We start from the raw sequence: 16,658 nt of genomic DNA, 5'->3' as shown, positions 1-16,658 counted from the left end.
ATGTTATGGACCTTGGCGTGCCCACGCGCGCACCTTGCACGTTTTGCTTGTTTTCTCTGTATGTGATCTTGTGTTATTCTAATGAAGATACCTTTCACCTACGTCTAGTCTCGTCTTGCTTCCTGCTCGTCCTTGTCGTCAGACACTCGTCTAGTGTCCCCTGAGCCGGCCGTCTGGTCCCAGCAGTCGTGGTGGCTCACCCCCTTGGTCTTGCCCCTGACACTCCCTGTATAGGGGGTGGATTCTCACAAGGTCAGCTCGCCCTCGGTGGGTTGGTGCCACGACCCAGAGGGTCCACTCAAAAAATGGGCTCAGCAGGAGCTGAGTCCGTCACATATATCCTTTGTTGGAAATGACAGAGGTCAAAAGTTTTCTTTAAGTCTTCACAAGGTTGGCACACACTGTTGGTGATATGTTGGCCCATTCCTCCATGCAGATCTCCTCTAGTGCATTGATGTTTTGGGCCTGTCACTGGGCAACACAGACTTTCAAATCCCTACAAAGGTTTTCTATGGGGTTGAGATCTGGATATTGGCCTGGAAACTCCAGGACCTTCATATGCCTCTCATGAAGCCACTCCTTCGTTGCTCTGGCGGTGTGCTTGGGATCATTATTATGTTGAAACACCCATCCATGTTTCATCTTCAATGCCCTTGCTGATAGAAGGAGGTTTGAACTCGAAATCTCACGATACATGGCCCCATTCATTCTTTCATGTACACGGATCAGTCATCCTGGTCCCTTTGCAGAGAAACATCCCCAAAGCATGATGTTTCCTCCCCCATTCTTCACAGCAGGTATGGTGTTGTTTGGATGCAACTCAGCATTCTGTTTCCTCCAAACATGACGAGTTTTGTTTCTACCAAACTGTTCTACTTTGGTTTCATCAGACCATAAGACATTCTCCCAATACTCTTCTGGATAATCTAAATCCTCTCTAGCAAACTTCAGACGGGCCCAGATATGTACTGGCTTAAGCAGGGGGACACGTCTAGCACTGCAGGATGTGAGTTCCTGGCGGCGTAGTGCGTTACTGATGGTAGCCTTTCTAACTGTGGTCCAAGCTCTAAGCAGGTCATTCACTAGAGATTTTGCGTGGAGCCCCAGATCGAAGGAGATTACTAGTGGTTTTGTATGTCTTACATTTTCTTATTATTGCTGCTCCCACAGTTGATTTCATCACACCAAGCTGCTTGCCTTTCGCAGATTCAGTCTTCCCAGCCTGGTGGATTGCTACAATTTTGTTTCTGGTGTCCTTCAATAGGTCTTTGGTTTTCACCCTAGTGGAGTTTGGAGTGTGACTGTTTGAGGTTGTGGACAGGTGACTTTTATACTGATAACAAGTTCAAACAGGTGCCATTACTACAGGTAATGAGTGGAGGACAGAGGAGCCTCTTAAAGAAGAAGTTACATGTCTGTGACAGCCAGAAATCTTGCATACCACTAACAGTGTGTGACTTTCACAAAACGTCGGCAGAGCCCCTGCACATTGGTACACTTCCTCGTCCCAGCCTGCTGCCTGCAGCAATGCTCCGCTCCTGCCTCCTCCAGCAGTGACCCTGGGACCCTGCTTCACTGCAGCCATCATATATATATATATATATATATATATATATATATACATACAGTGGGGAAAAAAAAGTATTTAGTCAGCCACCAATTGTGCAAGTTTTCCCACTTAAAAAGATGAGAGAGGCCTGTAACTGACATCACAGGTAGGCCACAACTATGAGAGTCAAAATGAGAAAACAAATCCAGAAAATTACCCTGTCTGATTTGGCAACATTTATTTTGCAAATTATGGTGGAAAATATTGAGATGAACTTTTGTTAATGACCAAATATTTGGCAGATGAAGCAAAAATGTTTCCGACAACTTTTATCTGATCTGCATGGCCAGGTTTACATGCACTGACTAACGTTCCAACTAATATCTCATGACTGAGAGAACATTTCTACTCTACGGCCCTATCCGTTCCAAAATACTTTATCTTACTGATTTCCTTTTTTTTTTTTTTGCAACCTCCTTTTTGATGCATGCTGGGATACTCAAAAGAAGCGTCATCAGGGGAGAGTGGCTGCAGTTACTGACCCAGGTTCTATCCTTCCCTGAAGAGAAATTACATCGGTGACCTCCCTTTCAGCGGTTGGGCTAGTCCTGGCTCTGTCACTGTTACACTGCTGCATCCTGCAATATGTTTTAATGGTACAACTCTATACCTCTCCTTGCTGTCTCTTCTGCTGCCTATCACCCTGCAATATATTTTAATGGTACAACTCTACACCTCTGCTTGCTCCTCAACCTCAGATCTCTACTAATAAAACAAAAAACAAGCCGGCCACTCACTTTCTCCCACCTGCTCTCCCTCTCTCTGCTTCTCCTCACTGCTGGCAACATCTCCCAATCCTGGACCCCCACAGCTAATACTTCCCATTAATTCCCCATCCTACCGATCAATATCTAATATGAACTACCACAATCTCTTCAACGTAAAACTCATTCCCCTGACATCCACCCCCCTTCTCCCTCTATATAGAGCACTCTGGAATGCCCTCTCCATCTGCAATAAGCTTCATGTGATTCATGACCTCTTTCACTCTCGCAATCTTGCCTTCCTCGGCCTCATAGAAACATGGCTGACATCCTCTGACACCGCCTCCCCTGCTGCACTGTGTTACGACGGCCTCCATTTCACCCACACTCCTTGCTCCGGCAACAGACACGGTGGAGTTCTCCTTTCTTCTAACTGCACCTTTAACCCAATACCATCTCTTTCCTCCCTTATCCTCCCCTCTTTTGAAGTCCACTCTGTCTGCATCTACTCTCCCTCCAATCTCCAAGTGGCCGTCATATACTAACCTCCGGGCCTGGCCACTGCCTTTATTGACCAATTCTCTACCTGACTTCTTCACTTTCTCTCCACTGACATTCCCAGGATCATCATGGGTGGCTTCAACATCCCTACTGATAACCTTCAGTCAACAGCCTCCAAACTCTTGTCCCTTACTTCATCTTTTGGACTTACTCAGTGGTCCTCCTCGGCCACCCACACAGACGGACAAACATTAGACCTGGTCTCCACCCGTCTCTGCTCCCTATCTAACTTCACTACCTCCCCTCTCTCTTTATCCGACCACCATCTACTCACTTTCTCATTCCTGTCCTCCTCACCTGTCACCCATGTCCAGCAACATGTGCACCCCCACAGAAAACTCGTACACCTAGACACCCACATGCTCTCTGACTCTATTCTACCACTGGCATCCATATCATCACTCCACGACACGGACAGTGCCACTGCTTTCTACAATACCACTCTCGCATCAACCATTGACGCGGTTGCCCCTCTCATTCATAGCAGAGTATGATATATCAGCAGACATCCTTGGCACAATAACACAGCTAAAAAGCTCTGGCAAGTGTCCAGGGTTGCAGAGCGGTGTTGGAAGAATACAAATTCGCTAGACAATTTCACAGCATTCACCCCAAACAGTTATTAAAAACTTTTAACTCCCTCCTCCGCCCCCCAATGCCCCCTCCATCCTCCCTAATTTCTGCTGAGGACTTTGCCACACACTTCAAAAATAAGATCGACCAAACAAGGCAAGTCTTCATTGTTCAAACTTCACAACCCCTTTATATACCATACCAATGCCCAAACCCCATAACCTCCCTCTCCAACATCACTGAAGGGGAGCTTAATTGTCTCCTATCCAAACTACACCTCACATGTGCACTTGGCCCCATCTCATCTCCCAAACCTCACCACCACTCTTTTCCCATCCCTAACCCACCTCTTCAACCTATAACTAACTTCTGGTACCTTCTCTTCTGCTTTCAAATATGCCACAATCACTCCTATTCTTAAAAAGCCAACCCTCGACCCAACAGCTATGTCCAGCTATCGCCCAATAACGCTGCTCCGATTCACTTCCAAACTCCTGGAGCAGCACGTCCTCCCACCTCTAATCTAACTTGCTCTTTGACAATCTACAATCTAGTTTCCACCCCCAACACTCCACTGAGACAGCCCTGTCCAAAAAGCTAATGGACAATACTCTATACTCCTCCTTCTACACCTGTCCTCTGCTTTCAACACAGTTGACCACTGCCTCTTACTACATATCCTTTCCTCCTTTGGCATCAAAGGCCTCGCCCTATCCTAGATCTCCTCATACCTTTCCAACTTAATATTCAGCGTCTCCCACTCCCACACTACCTCCTCATCTCACCCTCTCTCTGTTGGAGTCCCCCAAGGCTCTGTTCTTGGACCCCTACTTCTCAATCTATATACTTGGCCTGGGGCAACTCATAAAGTCCCATAAATTCCAGTACCACCTTTATGCTGATGACACACAGATCTACCTCTCTGGCCCAGACGTCACCTCTCTGCTGTCCAGAATCCCGGAGTGTCTATCAGCCATATCCTCCTTCTCCTTTCACTTCCTCAAACTCAGTGTGGACAAATCTGAACTCATCATCTTTCCTCCATATCGCATATTTTGATTACCTGACCTATCTATCACAATTAACGACATCACGCTTTCCCCCGTACCGGAATTTCGCTGCCTCGGAGTAACCCTTGACTCTGCCCTGTCCTTCAAACCGCACATCCAAGTTCTTTCCACCTCCTGTCGCTTACAGCTCAAAAACATTTCCAGAATCCGTCCTTTCCTCAATCCTCAGTTTACTAAAATGTCTGTGCATGCCTTCATCATCTCCCACCTCAACTACTGCAACATCCTTTTCTTTGGCCTCTGTTATGAAATGAGTCACAGTAGGAGGCAAAAGCAGAAATACAAGCTAAGTCCAGAAAACCAGAGAAGTTGGCAACTATCAGATTGCAGACCCCTGAACCTATCAACACAACTAGCAGTAGCCGTGGGGGGTTCCTACGATGCCCTAGACCCCTCGATCACAGCCGGAGAAATACATAGGCCTAAAGAAAGAAAGGGGAAATCTAAACTGCCCCAGAGCAGACCCCAAAGCAATAGGCAGCCCCCAACATATAATGACGGTGAAGCAAGATGAAAATACTAACACAGACAGAAAGATAGACTGAGCAAAGACGGGGCCCCAAAACTACCTAGATAGGAAAGGACAGGAAGGCTGCTGTCTGCAATCTGCCAAAACCCTATCAAAGACATAAGCCAACCAGCTGATATGAAAAAGGCCCTGAAGCAGCTAGGCTTCAAAAACTGAATCAGCACTCAGGTATTTTCAGAAGACAGAGCTAAATGAATTCAGCACACCCCAGCAGGGAATGGCAGAAATCCAGAAAAACAAAGCAAAAACAAAGTCAAAACACAAAAGCAAAAGGCAGAGCAGCAAACTTAGCTTTGGAGGAGCAGGAATTCAGACTCGTCTCCAAGGATCCCACAGAGAAATCACCCGCAGGGCAGAAGGGCGTCGGCAGCCTTATATCCAGTCCGTAACTCCACTCAGCCAGTCATCATAATCAGCCTCAGGTGTTTGACAATCAGGCTCACTACCTTTCTTCACCAGAAGAGGGAGTTCCTCGGGCCTCAGTAATGAAGGGGAAAATGAACTCACAACAGGCCTCCCTGCTAACACCCTTGCACCTCTCCAGTCAATTTTTAACTCTGCTGCTCGACTAATTCATCTATCTCCTCACTACTCCTTCTCTTCTCCACTCTGAAAATCTCTTCACTGGCTCCCATTCCCTCAACATATCGAGTTCAAGTTACTAATACTGACCAACAGGGCGATCTATAACCTGTCTCCTCCATTTATCTCTGAACTAACCTCCCGATATCTTCCCTCACGTAATCTCCGGTCCTCCCAAGACCTCCTTCTCTCCTCCACACTTATTCGCTCTTCACCCAACTGCCTCCAAGACTTCTCCTGAATATCCCCCATCCTCTGGAATTCTTTGCCCCAACACGTCCGACTATCAACCACATTCGGATCCTTCAGAAGGAACCTTAAAATCCTTCAGGAAAGCTTACAGCCTGCAATGACCAGACCAAATGGCAAGAGAGTATTGACATTAGGTCTTGGCAACGAGAATCACCTTATTATGGCTGCTGGGTACACAAGAATTGACCAATTTTTGCGCTAAGCATTCTCAATTTTTCATATTTCTAGTGCAGTAATGCAATTCAATTTTCATATTTCATGTTTGCATGCTATAGCGCTACAGAGTGCTGCTTTATTTGTTTGATTGTCAGTGTCTTGCTGTCACAGTTCTTTATAATAACATAGTGTAGATTCATATAATATACTGTGCAGTCACAGAATTACTTTATACTTGTCTTAGATAGTGATACCTCTATATGTTATTTCCTTTTGTTTTCGTTACTCCTAATCATTTAACCTGTACAACATACATCCCAACTTTTGAAGGACAGGGCATTGTTCTTACTATTTTTTAGTAGTTTTATAGGAACAAAAAAATCTGACATTTTCTTCACCTCTAGAATTCAGGGACATAGAGATACATCTGTACATAGAAGTGCATGTCTATGTATTAGTGTAATCTGCTCCTGGGTTCACAGCTAATCATGCAAAAACCAAGTTATTATACAGCTCCATCAACGGTAAAATTAAAAAGTAAAAAAAGTGATGTTCATATAATATTTTCTTGGCTAAAAGAAAGGAAAACACAAGTGCAAAAATGAAAATTGGTTGTAGAGGAAAGGGTTTAAAAAGACCGGGATCATAACTAACTGGAAGCTCTCTTAGGCCTCCTTCAGATATCCGTGTCTCTGGTACGTGTGATGACAGTTTTCACACGTACCGGAGACATTTACACTCGAAGATCCATTGAAGTGAGCAGGTCTGTGTACATGTCAGTGTGTTTCCAAGGACCATATGTCCACGGGCAAAACACGCTGACATGTCCGTTGTTTTACCGGCAGCACAAGCAGCGATAGTTAACGCTGTTCCCTGGTGCCGGGTGTTGAAGACGGCTCTCATCGTTCTTCCCTGCTTTGCCAGCGATCAGCACTAGTAGGGGACAATGGTGAGAAGTGTATTCAAGAGATAACAATGAGAGCAGGCGGTGACTGATGGGATTATTACTCCCATCAGCCTACACCTGCTACTGCTGATAACAGTGACAGCAAGAGCGGCTGATGGGAGTATTCATCACCAGCCACCTGCAATATAAATAAATAAATAAAAACATTGGCGTGCGTTCCTCTGTATTTTCTATAACTAGCCAGGCACAAAAGACAGCTGGTGGCTGTAACCCTCAGCTGTCAGGGTTAGCAAGGCTAGTTATCAAGAATAGAGGGGTCCCCACGCTGTTTTTTTTTTAGAAATTACTTAAATAATTAAAAAAGGCGTGGGGTCCCCTACCCAATTTTTGAAAATCAGCCTTGCCTGGGGGGCTGGTATTCTCAGGTTGGTAAGGGGCCAAAGTTATTGTCTCCCTCAGCCTAAAAAGAGCAGCCCGCAGCTGCCCAGAAAAGGCACATCTATTAGATGCGCCAATTCTGGAGCTTTGCCCGGCTCTTCCCACTTGCCCTGTAGCGGTGGCAAGAGGGTTTCATATTTGTGGGGTTGATGTCACCTTTGTATTGTCAGGTGACATCAAGCCCACGGACTAGTAATGGAAAGGCGTCTATAAGATACCTATCCACTACTAATATCAGGACGTGTGAAACCAGCCTTAGTCATTAGATAACCAATCAAAGGGCAGTAAATTTAGAGAACAACCATTTCTCCAATTAGGCAAGCAGGAACAGTGATGGAAGTAGAAAGAAAATAACCTACTGAAACAAAAACTAAACAACTAACAAACAGAACCTCATGCCCCACTGACCAAAGCTCAGTGCCTCGACGAATGAATCCATCAGACAAAGGAGAAGGAACAAGTACTTTTAATGGATGCCATTCTGATTTTGAGTGACTTGTCGCTGACTCCTTTAAAGCGAACCTGTCACCAGTTTTGGCCGATATAAGATACGGCCACTGCCTTTCAGGGCTTATCTACAGCATTCTATAATGCTGTAGATAAGCCCCAGGTCCGACCTGCAAGATAATAAAACTAAGTTTTATTATACTCACTGGGGGGGGGGGCGGTCCAGTGTGGTCCCACTGGTCCGGTCCACTGGGTGTCGCAGGTCCTGGTCCGGCGCCTCCCATCTTCTTGCGATGCCGCCCTACTTCTTGCTTCCTCACTCCTGGCATCACACTTTTGCGGAGGCATACTTCTCTGCCCTGTTGAGGGCAGAGCAAGGTACTACAGTGCGCAGGAGTCGGGAAAGGTCAGAGAGGCCCAGTGCCTGCGCACTGCAGTACCTTTGCTCTACCCTCAACAGAGCAGAGAAGTAAGCCTGCACAGAAGCGCGATGCCGGACAGCCACGAACCAAGCAGGAGGGCAGCGTCGCAAGAAGATGGGACACCCAGCATTATAGAATGCTGTAGATAATCCCTGAAAGGCAGTGGTCGCATCTTATAGCGGCCAAAACAGGTGACATGCTCTCTTTAATGTGAATAAACATAGCAAACTGCTCTACCTGTGCCTGCAGTCCAGATCTGCAATACTTAGGGATTAAATCATGCCAATGTAGGCTTCACCCATGCCAATGTGGAGGGGTGAAATCAGCAAATAAGTAGAAGAAGCCACAGGATATGTAAGCAGATTTTGAAATCCAATGTGGAATTTGCGCTGGAAACCTAGTCCTTGATCCATAAAAGGCTCACTAAAAAGAAGCACCTTGTAGGTATCCAGCGCTGTATAATCCTACTTAATTGATAAGTGCAGATATTGACAAGACAGAGTTTACATTTTCCCCCTACACTAAAAGGAATACATTTCTACACAAGCATTGTTAATAGGATTCTCATGGTCAGCCGGCAATCATTGATAGAAGTCCCTAGGGGAAGGGTGGGAGGAATATGAACTCATCCTATAAAAACAAGGAAAGGGGATACCCCTTCCTTCTAGTACAATACTGAGGAAGTTGGGGAGGGAGAGATATATGTATGTCTGTTTAGGAATGATATCAACTCTTAGTAGTGGTATAAGTCAATTTATATAGAATTTTTATATACACTCCTTATAGAATCATGGAATTATGGAAATCACAAGATCGATAGACATGTTAATGATATGCAAATGATGAAATAAGGAAAACATTTTTCTCAAAACATCTCAACTTATTCAATGAGTAAGAACTCAATGCGCAGAAATACAGGCACTGATACGCTTTGGTATGCCATCATTAAGGTTATTACTGGTTGTCTGAGGAATGTCCTGCACGCTCAATGCACTTGGCACAAAAATCATCAAGATCCGCTGTCGACAGCTCCCTTTGTAATTGCCCATCAATGAAGTCCCAGGTATGCTCAACTGGACAAAAGAATGAAGGCGCTGCAGGCCATAGTACATAGTGATTCACTCGCTACTTTACCCCCAAAATTGCTGTAACGTCTAAAAGAGACAGTCGACTATACTGAAATTTGAACTGTACATACCTTGGTTCATGACAAGCTGTTGTTTTAAAGTAGGTGTTGAAAATGTCCACTGTTTGCATCCAAGCACTCCTGCATGCGCCTCTCTATATTGTTGAATACATTCCGCAGGTTTAGCACATGCAGGTTGTTTACACTGGCATGAGCAACATGTGGCTTGGTGTTATCATGTTGAAAAACGGCTCTTAGGACACTCCAGAGAAATGGTTGTAGCAATGGTTCCTTGACCTGAGTAGGACCGATGGGTATTTCTCAAAGTGTGCCCAAATCCATTTGTCAACATCACAACGTTGCTCATGATACTGTGAGCAGCCTGCGTGGAATAAGTGTGCAAAAATGCTCTCCACACGTGTCTCCAGTTGCGCACATCCAGGATCTCATTTTTCGGCAACTGCAAAATGAGCTGGCAGCAGCAGATCTTGATGATTTGCGTTCCCAAGTGCATTCAGCATGGCAGAACACTCCTCAAATAACTATTAATAACCTCATTGATAACAGTCAAGGTGTGTAAGTGCAAGGATTTCTGCACATAGTGCTCATACTTCATACTGAATAAACTGCAATGGCGGTAGGTGCAGGCTCCACTAGATGGCAGTAGAGTGGGAGCAGGACTGCACCTAAATAGAGCTGGCCTGCAGTGCAGCAGTGAGGCTTAGAGATGCCCTTAATCTGGTTGACTGGGACAATGTCCTCAGAAATAAGAATACAGATAATAAATGGGAAATGTTTAAGAACATCCTAAATAGGCACTGTAAGCGGTTTATACCTTGTGGGAATAAAAGGACAAGAAATAGGAAAAACTAAATGTGGCTAAACAAAGAAGTAAAAGGGGCAATTACCAGTTAAAAGAAAGCATTTAAACTACTAAAGCAGGATGGCACCGCTAAAGCTCTAAAAAGAAAATTTTTTTCGGACTATAAGACGCACCGGACCATAAGACGCACCCCAAATTTTCAGAAGGAAAATAGGGAAAAAAAAAAATAATGTGTGAAATGGGGGTCCGTCTTACAGTCCGAATTCAGCTTACCAGGGAAGGGATCTGGCACAGATGGAGGAGTGGTCACAGGGGTCGTTCAGTGTTCCAGGCTGGTGCGGTGGCCTCTAGGAAATCCCATCCCAAGCTGGTGCAGTGGCAGGCTCTGTGCTGGGGCAGGGGTGCTGTGCTGGGGTGCTGGGGAAGGGACGCTGTGCTGGGGGCACTGTGCTGGGGCACAGTGCTGTGCTGGGGGCACCATACTGTGCTGGGGCGCTGTGCTGTGCTGGGGGCTATGCTGGGGCGCTGTGCTGTGCTGGGGGCACTGTGCTGGGGGCACCGTGCTGTGCTGGGGCGCTGTGCTGGGAAGGGGGGCTGTGCTGGGGTGCCGTGCTGTGCTGGGGATTGTGCCGGGAGCACTGTGCTATACTGGGGGCACCGTGCTGTGCTGTGGCACTGCGGTGTAGTGCTCAGGGGCGCTGTACTCAGGTGCAGGGGCAGCGGCTCCGATGCAGGGGCAGTGGCTCCGATGCAGGGGCGGAGGGTCTGCCGGCATTTCCTCACGTTGCCGAGATTTGAATGTCGTCTCCCGAGATCTCGGGATGAGATCTGTACCTGAGCATGCGCCATCCCCGGACCGGCGTCCATCTTCCCGGCGCCCATCTTCCCGGAGGCCACCGCAACATGGCAGCAACGGATGTGCGGGGGCCTTCAGGCTTTGAGGAAATGCCGGCGGAGCCCCCGCATGGAGAACAGAGAGCCGCTGCCCCTGCACCGGAGCACAGCCTGCCGCCGCCACCACACCACAGAGCCACGCCACACCAGGAGTATATTGCGACCATAAGACGCACCCCCCACTTTCCCAAAAGATTTTTGGGGGAAAAAGTGCGTCTTATGGCCCGAAAAATACGGTAATCTCAAACTGTTCTTCAACTATATCAGTAGTAAAAGAATCAAAAGTGAAAGTGTAGGCCCCTTAAAAAATGGTGAGGAAAGTATGGTTGTAGATGATGAGGAAAAAGCTAATATATTAAACACCTTCTTCTCCACAGTATTCACGGTGGATAATAAAATGCTAGGTGAAATGCCAAGAGACAAAGAAAACCCTATATTAAAGGTCACCAATCTAACCGAAGAAGAGGTGCGAAGCCGGCTAAATAAGATTAAAATGGATAATTCTCCGGGTCCAGATGGCGTACACCCACGAGTACTAAGAGAACTAAGTAATGTAATACAGTTGTGGCCAAAAGTATTGACACCCCTGCAATTCTGTCAGATAATACTCAGTTTCTTCCTTAAAATGATTGCAAACACAAATTCTTTGGTATTATTATCTTCATTTAATTTGTCTTAGATGAAAAAACACAAAAAGAATTGTCCTAAAGCCAAATTGGATATAATTCCATACCAAACATAAAAAAGAGGGTGGACAAAAGTATTGGCACTGTTCGAAAAATCATGTGATGCTTCTCTAATTTGTGTAATTAACAGCACCTGTAACTTACCTCTGTCACCTAACAGGTGTTGGCCATAACTAAATCACACTTGCAGCCAGTTGACATGGAATAAAGTTGACTCAACCTCTGTCCTGTGTCCTTGTGTGTACCACATTGAGTATGGAGAAAAGAAAGAAGACCAAAGAACTGTCTGAGGACTTGAGAAACCAAATTGTGAGGAAGCATGAGCAATCTAAAGGCTACAAGTCCATCTCCAAAGACCTGAATGTTCCTGTGTCTACCGTGCGAAGTGTCATCAAGAAGTTTAAAGCCCATGGCACTGTGGCTAACCTCTCTAGATGTGGACGGAAAAAAAAATTGACAAGAGATTTCAATGCAAGATTGTGCGGAAGCTGGATAAAGAACCTCGACTAACATCCAAACAAGTTCAAGCTGCCCTGCAGTCCGAGGGTACAACAGTGTCAACCTGTACTATCCGTCGGCGTCTGAATGAAACGGGACTGTATGGTAGGAGACCCAGGAAGACCCCACTTCTTACCCTGAGACATAAAAAAGCCAGGCTGGAGGTTGCCAAAACTTACCTGAAAAAGCCTAAAACGTTTTGGAAGAATGTTCTCTGGTCAGACGAGACAAAAGTAGAGCTTTTTGGGCAAAGGCATCAACATAGAGTTTACAGGAGAAAAAAAGAGGCAATCAAAGAAAAGAACACGGTCCCTACATTCAAACATGGCGGAGGTTCCCTGATGTTTTGGGGTTGCTTTGCTGCCTCAGGCACTGGACTGCTTGACCGTGTTCATGGCATTATGAAGTCTGAAGACTACCAACAAATTTTGCAACATAATGTAGGGCCCAGTGTGAGAAAGCTGGGTCTCCCTCAGAGGTCATGGGTCTTCCATCAGGACAATGACCCAAAACACACTTCAAAAAGCACTAGAAAATGGTTTGAGAGAAAGCACTGGAGACTTCTAAGGTGGCCAGCAATGAGTCCAGACCTGAATCCCATAGAACACCTGTGGAGAGATCTAGAAATGGCAGTTTGGAGAAGGCACCCTTCAAATATCAGGGACCTGGAGCAGTTTGCCAAAGAAGAATGGTCTAAAATTCCAGCAGAGCATTGTAAGAAACTCATTGATGGTTACCGGAAGCGGTTGGTCGCAGTTATTTTGGCTAAAGGTTGTGCAACTAATACTTTTGTCTGGCCCATTTTTGGAGTTTTGTGTGAAATGATCAATGTTTTGCTTTTTGCTTCATTCTCTTTTGTGTTTTTTTCATTTAAGACAAATTAAATGAAGATAATAATACCAAAGAATTTGTGTTTGCAATCATTTTCAGGAAGAAACTGAGTATTATCTGACAGAATTGCAGGGGTGTCAATACCTTTGGCCACAACTGTAGACAAACCATTATTTCTTATATTTAGGGACTCTATAGGGACGGGGTCTGTTCCACAGGACTGGCGCATAGCAAATGTGGTATCAATATTCAAAAAGGGCTCTAAAAGTGAACCTGGTAATTATAGGTCAGGAAGTCTAACCTCTATTGTTGGTAAAATATTTGAAGGGTTTCTGAGGGATGTTATTCTGGATTATCTCAATGAGAATAACTGTTTAACACCATATCAGCATGGGTTTATGAGGAATCACTCCTGTCAAACCAATCTAATCAGTTTTTATGAAGAGGTAAGGTATGGACTGGATCAAGGTGAGTCATTGGATGTGGTATATCTTGATTTTTCCAAAGCGTTTGATACCGTGCCACACAAGAGGTTGGTACACAAAATGAGAATGCTGGGTCTGGGGGAAAATGTGTGTAAATGGGTAAGTAATTGGCTTAGTGATAGAAAGCAGAGGGTGCTTATAAGGCTAAGTGCACACGTACCGGAACTCTCGCGGAAATTACCGCGAGAATTCCGGAATTCCAGCCCGTGGGAAAATCGCATTTTAAATTCCCGCGATTTTCCCGCGGAAAAACTAGCATTTTGCAAGCGTATTTAGCTTGCAAAATGCTAGCGTTCTCCAAGCGATCTGTAGCATCGCTTGGAGAACTGATTGACAGGTTGGTCACACTCGTCAAACATAGTGTTTGACAAGTGTGACCAACTTTTTACTACTGAGGCCGCCTATGCGGCATCAATAGTAAAAGATAGAATGTAAAAAAAAAATAAAAAATGGTGTTATTCTTACCTTCCGACGTCCTGCGCATCCGTTCCCAGTAATCCTTTGCGAAAATGCCCGCGATGACGTCAGTTCTCGCGGGATCGCGACGTCTCGCGGTAATTCGCGATGACGTCGCGCGAATGACCGCGAGACTTCGCGATCCCGCGAGAACGGACGCCATCGCGGGCATTTTCGCAAAGGACTACTGGGAACGAGAGCGTGAAGAGAAGCAGGAAGGCTGCGGGGGACGTCGGAGGGTGAGAATAACAATATTTTTTATTTTTAAATTCTATTTTTTACAGGGATATGGTACCCAAAGTCTCCTCCTCCGGACCGTGGGTACCATCCGCAAATGTTCTGCTTACTTTCCGCATGGTGTGCACAGCCACATGCGGAAAGTAAGCGGAACAATGCATTCCTATGGGTGCGGGATCGCCGCGATTCCGCAAATTAATGAGCATGCTGCTGTTTTTACCGCGAAGCGATTCCGCCGCGGTAAAAACCGCAGCATTAGTACAGCATTGCGGAATCCCATAGGAATGCATGGGATGTTTATTTTTCGCGTTTTCGCGGCAAAATCGCGCGGTTAAAACCGCAGCGGAAACGCGAAAAAAAGCCACGTGTGAACTCAGCCTAAATGGTATATTCTCTAACTGGGTCGCTGTGACCAGTGGGGTACCGCAGGGGTCGGTGTTGGGACCTATTCTCTTCAACATATTTATTAACGATCTAGTACAAGGATTACACAGTAAAATATCGATATTTGCTGATGATACAAAACTATGTAAAGCAGTCAATACAAGAGAAGATTTTATTCTGCTACAGATGGATCTGGATAAGTTGGAAACTTGGGCTGAAAGGTGGCAGATGCGGTTTATCAATGATAAATGTAAGGTTATACACATGGGAATAAGGAATCAATATCACCATTATACACTGAACGGGAAACCACTGGGTAAATCTTGGGACTTAGGGATCCTAGATAATGATAAACTTACCTGGAGCAGCCAGTGCAGGCAGTGGCCGCTAAGGCAAACAGGATCATGGGGTGCATTAAAAGAGGTCTGGATACACATGATGAGAGCATTATACTGCCTCTGTACAAATCACTGGTTAGACCGCACATGGAGTACTGTATACAGTTTTGGGCACTGCTGCTCAGAAAGATATAATGGAACTAGAGCGAGTACAAAAGAGGGCAACAAAATTAATAAAGGGGATGGGGGAACTACAATACCCAGAGAGGTTAGCAAAATTAGGATTATTTAGTCTAGAAAAAAGACGACTGAGGGCTGATCTAATAACCATGCATAAGTATATAAGGGGACAATACAAATAAGCTCTCTGAGGATATGTTAATAACAAGGAAGGTGAAGGTCACAAGGGGGCATTCTCTGCGTCTGGAGAAAAGGCTTTTCCACCAACATAGAAGAGGATACTTTACTGTTAAAGCAGTGAGAATCTAGAATTTATTGCATGAGGAGATGGTGATGGCGAAGTCCGCCGAGGGGTTCAAGAGAGGCCTGATGTCTTCCTGAGGCGTAACAATATTGTATATTACATTTATTAGGTTCTTTAGAAGGACGCAGATCTGGGTATTTATTCTGATGGAATATAGGCTGAACTGGATGGACAAATTTCTTTTTTCGGCCTTGCTAACTATGTTACCACAGGTGGCAGCAGAATAGTCAAACAAGCCGGGTCAAATTCTAGACAGTAGCGCAGTACCAAAGGAATAAGCAAACTCACGGTCAGAGACAAGCCAGGGAATCAGTTACAGTCAGGAGTGGATAAGCCAAAAGACAAAGGACAGAAGCAGGATCAGGATACAAGCCAAGTCAAAACCAGGGAATCAGCACACTAAAGGGAAACACTGAGTCAAGACGGGTATATGGGAAAACAGAGACACGGGATCAGACAGCACAAACAGTAGGACAAATCAGAGCAATCAGAGTCAGCTACAGCAGGCCTAGGCAAAATAAACTCTAACTGACATCGCCTGCAGGAAGCGTGGCATTAAATAGCCAACCTGAAACCAGACTGAGGCTGAGAAAGGTTAACTATTGACATGACCAGACCGAGAAAAAGGGAAAACAGGACTCAGAACCCGGTCTAGATCATGACAGATGAATTGAAAAATTTTTTTGTATCCATTTTTTCATCATTTGCATATCATTACCATGTCTATTCATCCAGTGATTTCCATAATTACATGCCTTTTCCTTCTTCTTGTTGTAATTTCGAAATTGAGGAGTGTGTCTTATCAATATAATTGATGACATGTGGTTCTCTGATGCACATACATGAAATGCTTTTTACTTCATTCATATATTTTGACACCATACAAAAGTCTTTTGAGCACAGCACAAACAATAAAGTGCATGTATCAGTACTGCCTAACTTTTAAGCAGTGGAAACTAAAGTTAGACATACGCATGAGATAGCAGTATGCTGGACACTCATTAAGCAGACAGTCATCTCCCCTGACTCTCCTATACCCATGAGCGAGCTTCACCAAGAATTCACGTGCTTTCAGCGAGGAGAGAGGAGAAAGACCCTGCCAGGCTCCAGTGACAAAAAAAAAGAATCAGCTATCTAAATTCCATATACCTCATCCTTATTTTTGG

At 45.2% G+C, this 16,658-nt stretch overlaps 1 protein-coding gene across 6 annotated transcripts in view; it reads right to left on the bottom strand.

Annotated features, from left to right (window-relative positions):
- The window catches only part of PALM (paralemmin), a 185,531-nt gene that overhangs the window by 92,210 nt on the left and 76,663 nt on the right, over positions 1 to 16,658 (bottom strand). The gene's annotated exons all lie outside the window — the stretch shown is intronic.

The sequence above is a fragment of the Dendrobates tinctorius genome, unplaced genomic scaffold (assembly GCF_039654945.1).
Source record: "Dendrobates tinctorius isolate UK_male_01 unplaced genomic scaffold, ASM3965494v1 ptg000132l, whole genome shotgun sequence".
Taxonomy (NCBI): domain Eukaryota; kingdom Metazoa; phylum Chordata; class Amphibia; order Anura; family Dendrobatidae; genus Dendrobates; species Dendrobates tinctorius.
This window is presented reverse-complemented; position numbering and strand designations above follow the sequence as displayed.